This window comes from Eumetopias jubatus, unplaced genomic scaffold, assembly GCF_037043125.1.
Source record: "Eumetopias jubatus isolate StellerSeaLion01/CBP00866 unplaced genomic scaffold, mEumJub1_p1.0 scaffold_3, whole genome shotgun sequence".
Classification (NCBI taxonomy): domain Eukaryota; kingdom Metazoa; phylum Chordata; class Mammalia; order Carnivora; family Otariidae; genus Eumetopias; species Eumetopias jubatus.
Window position 1 is genome coordinate 74,393,685 of NW_028274809.1, and position 5,748 is coordinate 74,399,432.

The 5,748-nt window shown below is 42.9% G+C and overlaps 2 non-coding genes across 2 annotated transcripts; one reads left to right on the forward strand and one right to left on the reverse strand.

The window, feature by feature from the left end:
• Nucleotides 1–2,819: 2,819 nt before the first annotated feature.
• TRNAG-GCC (transfer RNA glycine (anticodon GCC)) lies at nucleotides 2,820–2,890 on the forward strand. Its single transcript has one exon. It is a non-coding gene; the product is annotated as a tRNA-Gly (tRNA).
• A 375-nt stretch (nucleotides 2,891–3,265) lies between these two features.
• On the reverse strand, nucleotides 3,266–3,337 carry TRNAA-CGC (transfer RNA alanine (anticodon CGC)). The gene has a single exon. It is a non-coding gene; the product is annotated as a tRNA-Ala (tRNA).
• Between the last annotated feature and the right edge of the window lie 2,411 nt (nucleotides 3,338–5,748).

Sequence of the window (5,748 nt, forward strand, 5' to 3'; positions counted from 1 at the left end):
GGGATATGTCCTACAAACTTTTTCATGGTTTTTACTGTCTTCTTGTAATTCTACCACTGATGCATTTCTTTAAATTTTCTTAAACTTTCATATTTTCGGGCTATATCACATTCACGTTTAATGAGTTCTCTAACTTTACTGTTTTGGGTAAAATTGTTTCTCAATTTTTGTTGTTTAGATGCGAGCAATATAAATACTACTCAAACTACATAGAAAAGGACAACTTACTGACTCACATAAACACAAAGTCCAGAATTTGTTCTAGTTAGGCACGGTTGCTTCTAGGGACTCAGTGTCATATCGGGGATGTGTATCTCTCTCTCTCTTTCTTGGACAAGCAAGACAGCAGCAAACCTAGCTATACATTCCACCCATTTGCTCACCTGAGCAGAAAGACAGTCTTTGCTTATAGCTTTGGAAAGAAAGTTCTGGTAAGTTCTGGAAAGTTGTCCAGCCTACAGCCACATGTCCATCTCCAAATTAAACACGGTGACAAGGGAAAATATTTGGCTAGATCTGTTTCACATACCTACCACTGTGACAGAGAAACAGAGATGAAGGAGAAAGTTAACCTCACCCAAATCTCAAGGTATCAATTCTCTACAGAATAGAAGACTTGTACCAGACTTCTAACAGAAATAAGTGAACTATTAAACACACACACACACACACACACACACACACACACACACCTGGAATGCTTTTGGCTGTGTATAACAAATTGCCCAACTCAAAGGGGCTTAAACAATAAAGATCTTTACCCAACCAAAAGTCTGGATGGAGAAAATCCTAGGATGGTGCAGTGTCTCTTTCCTTTGAGTCATCCTCAGTCTCTCTTCAAGTCACAGAATGGCTGGGGCAGCTCTGAGCATTACACCTCATAGGGCAATATTAGGAGCAGGAAAGAAAAGGCAAAAGAGATCTTTCATACATCTTTCCCAGAAGCCCCTAGCTGTCTATACTTGCCTCTCTTTGGCAGGAAGTGTCACAAACCCATCCTAGACCAATCTTTGGAAAGGACAATGGGATAACTGGCTTAGTATACCACATCTGGTCTTGGGGCTAGATAAACTCATGTGGACTTTCAGTAAGAGAAAATGTAAAATGGCCTTTGGTAGGCCACTAAACTCGTTTGCCATTAAGCCCTACTTCTTATTTGATCCCTTCTATCTGTTGAAACTTTTGATAGTGTTTCTTGTGCTGAGGGATTTTTAAACTGTTTCAAATTTTGAATCATAACATTTTGGAGTTTGAAGGAATTTAGGTCATTTAGTTTGGGGTTTTTCAAAGTTTGTTGTAGTTTTTGTTTTTTGTTTTGTTTTGTTTTTATTTGTCTTGTAATCCAAATGCAAATAAATGGGAGAGTTTAAAAATGGCTCGGTGGCAGTGAGGGGCCTGGGCAAAGAAGGTGGGGCCCCACCAGCCAGTGGCCCTGCGGCTCTTCTGGAAAGTTAGAGGAAGGTAATTTGAAAACCACATCTCTCTCCAGTTCTCTCATTTTAAAGAACTGAAGTTTGGAGAGGTAAAATGATTTGACCTTGTTCTTCCACAGGTTACTTAGGATTGCAGTTTCAATTTACTGATTCCCTAATTTCTTCATATCTTTTATGCCTTAATAATTTCATAGTGTCTTTGTCTTCAAATTTTCCTCTGTATCCACGCACTAAAAAATCCTTAAAAATAAATCTTAATGTAGAAGTTCTTACATTATTCTTTAGCCTTTCATGATTTTTTTCTAACTCCACTCTACTATTTTTCATATATAATGTCCTGGGCTACATGCAGTATTTCTGGTGCAATACACAGTGATTTATTTTGTTGTAGGCAGAACAGGGCTGTGGCTAAGCAACCAGAGATTGCTTGATACTACATGTGTTCCAATCTTGCCTCTAAGAGCCTCAGTTCCCTCAATTGTTAAGGGGAGGTGATTATAATACCTACCTCACTGGGTTCAAATCCATGTGTAATGTCCTTACAGAGCCCAGCACATAGTCACTGCAACCACGTTTACTGTTATTTTCTCATATCCCCTGCTCCCCAACCCCCAAATCTTCCTTGGCCATCAAAGATCCTGCAAATTGTTAGGAATTTCCCCCTTACAGATAAAGGGCCAATGATGTCTAAACCCAGAGCCTTCTATCTGATATTTACATTCATTTCCATAAATGCATTTCCTTCACTTTAGTTTCTCTCTCTCATGTATCTTTGTTGCGTGGTTTGCAATTTTACTTTCTCTGGAAACTAAGGGTAAAGGCTCAGATTCATACTATTAGAGTTAAAAGAGGTCCCATGATCAAGTCATTCACAATGAAGGAAGACGCAATTTAGAGAATTTAGGTCATTTGGCTAGAATCACAAATGCTTCAAATTTCCCTGTTCAGATCACATAGTTCTAATTTACTCTCATAATTTGGATCAGGGTCCCAGTTTCTGTCACGGCTCCCTCACACCTATCCCATATTCCTGACAAATATCATCATGTATTTGTCTGAATAGCTAAAAGACAATTAGGGAGGGGCTGATGTAAATTGTCTAAATGTCTGAAGTTACAGCTAGGTAATTGTGTAATTCTGTACACACATAACAAAATTTTCATTTGCCTGCCTCACCAAGGTCAGCTTCAGAAGAATCACTTCATAAAGTTCAACAGCAGTTAAGATAATAGGATTTTTTGTAAATGTTTTCCCAATATCTTATTATAATTATTTGATTACAAATATCACTGTTTTCTTTAATATCGAATACAAAAACATGTAATTACAATCACTACATACATGGAAATATCACTTCTATTTAAATGTGGCACTTTCTCCCTATGAGCATTGGTGGTTCAGTGGTAGAATTCTCGCCTGCCACGCGGGAGGCCCGGGTTCGATTCCCGGCCAATGCAATCAAGTTTCTTTACTTTTCACCCGTGTGTGTTAGGTTCCCAAAGTGAGTTCAGTAACGATATTCAAGTTGATCTTATGCAAATGAAGAATGATGTACCCAGGGTAATTTCCGGTTTCACTTTTACTTACAACAACCAGAAAGGCTGTTTCTCTGAGCTTCGCCTCATTTTTAGACTGTTTTTGGGCGCCCTAGAATATGTAAGCAAAAAGGTATGTATGTATGTATGTATGTATGTATGTATGTATGTATGTATGTATGTATGTATGTATGTATGTATGTATGTATGTATGTATGTATGTATGTATGTATGTATGTATGTATGTATGTATGTCTAGTGTTCTAGAATAGAAAAAGAAAAGCAACACCGGCTGTCTGGAGATGCCGGGGATTGAACCCGGGACCTCACACATGCGAAGCGCGCGCTCTACCACTGAGCTACATCCCCCAGCCGAGGAATCCTTTTCTGGTAAAGGCATTCATTCAGTCCTTTAGCGCTGCTCAAATTATTAAGGTTTCAGGAGTTTACTTTGGTGAGTGCCTCTGCAGCACGTTTCTACCCTTCCCACTCTCGTCTGAAGCTGCTTCCCTGGTGCTTCGGGACCTGCTGCAGCCAGCGCTCTGGGACGTAGGCGGGACGAGCTCCCGAACACGCCCGACCGCGCCGCGAGCTAGCAGCGGGAGGAACAAGGCGCCCGGCCCCGCCTGGGACGCGGGACGCTCGCGCGCAGAGTGCTCCAGGGCGGGGCGCCTTCGCGGCTTTACGGCGCAGGCGCGGGGGCCGAGCGGGTGCTGCAGCCTTGCAGCCGGCTCCACCCGACTCGCAGTCGCAGTCCAGGGCCCGACACGCCCGCCGCGCCGCGCGGGGAGCGTCGCCCTGGTGTTCGCCGAGACCTGCTCCTGAAGTAGAGTGCTGGGGACCTTCTGTGCGCACTCGGAAACCTTCTGGCTTTACCTGTACCCCCCAACCCCCGCCCCGCAATAAACTCACATCCCAGGTAGACGACCTGTTCACGCCAACTCCCCATAAACTGGGTTATGCAGGAGTTACTACAGCCACCTCTTGGAGGTGTAAATGATTTTGCAACAGGCTCTTCTTTTCCATGGGGACCAAACTGAAAAAAAGCACACCGCCACCCTCTCTGTAGCTTAATTATATATACATGATGATAAAGTTGGGGCGCGGCACCTGCTCAGGACGGATTTTTCTCTCTGTTTGATATTTACACTTTGGACCCATCTGGCTGATGGAGCTAGTAAAGTAAGTCACTGAACACTTCCTTTAATGTCCTCTGAACCCTCCCTAACCACCAATCGCGCTCCCAGCCCCAAAAGAAGAAATGTATCCTGAGTCCTGTTGCTTCGGAAATTGCTTCTCTCCAGTTGTTTGGGTGCTAGATAATACAATGAGCTAATTTGCATTCTAGTGGGATTATGTGTGTTTGACCCTTTCCGGTGCAGTTTAAACTGACATCACCTCAGGCAAGCGAAGCCTGGGTGGTAGAAGCCTCAGGCACCCCGATGGGAGCAGGGGAGAGATTTAGTGTCTGAGGAGCTGGATCGCAATCACTTCCAGCCGACCTGTATGGCAGACCCCAACAAGTAGCACAGTGAGGGCCTAGAATTTCTACTCACCTCAGTTGCAGCAAAGTACCTCTCATAAATGAAATGGTCAGCAGGCCAAAAAAGCAGAGCAGAGAGCAGAAGTTTCAAAATAATTCTGAATAACCCACAAGCTTCATAATCAACTCCTGGATTAAAAATAAATAAGTTACTGTGTTTGCTTACAGTAATTTAAACAAATAATGGCTCATAATCAGATTTGTTTTTAACTACAACAAGCCACATGCTGATCTAATACAATAATACAGAATGTCCAAAAAACAAAACAAAACCAAACAAAAACAAAAAACAAACCACGTCAGTGGACAGCCATTAGGAGCTGTGCTCCATGCCAGAACATTTCCAAGCCAACCCCTAGATTCCATCCCGAGGCACTAGAAGATGAACATGTTCAGTTGACTCTTAATTGGGAAACAGGGATAAAACCATTTCTCCACCCCCAAGGTTTTCACCAGAGCAAATTACAACCATGGCATTTAGTTAATTGTAAAGGAAGTAACACTGGCCTCTAGTGACCTCAATTCGCCGTCCTCTTTGGTACCCTTCCTCAAGCTAGGGCTTATTTCTCCAACACCTGAGGAAACCCCCTTTCTGGGACAACTCCCTTCTTTCTTGGGCAATTCTGAAATTTCAGAGCTAAGCCCAGAGAAGGCTCTTTTTAAATGCCCACTCTATTCCATCATTCCAAGGCCTAACTAAGTGCCTTTGGTAAAGAAAATGAAGCTCTAAAGCCAACAGAGGATATCAAATTGATTTACTGGCCTGGCTTAACCTAAAAGAAAGGCTCTGACTGACTGGGCTTTTTCAGCCACTGTGGTTAGTGGGAAAGGTGAATAGGAGGCACACTTTTGGATTAGGGGGTCTTTTCAGGAAAACTTGGATCACATCTATTCTTTATACAAATAAAACTGCGCCAACTTTGTTCACAGATGAAGACAAGCTGGCCAAATGTCCAAAATTATAGAGTATAAAAAACTCAGTTCTATCTTCTACCCTCCCATTTCTCTTGGTTGGGGACAAATTTCCCCTTCTCGGTCTCCCTCTTCCTCTGCCACACACATCTCTCTCTCTCTCTCTCTCTCTCTCTCTCACACACACACACACACACACACACAGAGAGAGAGAGAGAGAGAGACATCATTCACAAGGATTGACCACAGGCCCCACTTTGAAGCAGGTGACGTTTCTCTCTGGCTGTACTCACACCTTCCCTTTCACATTCTCGCTTCAGCTCTT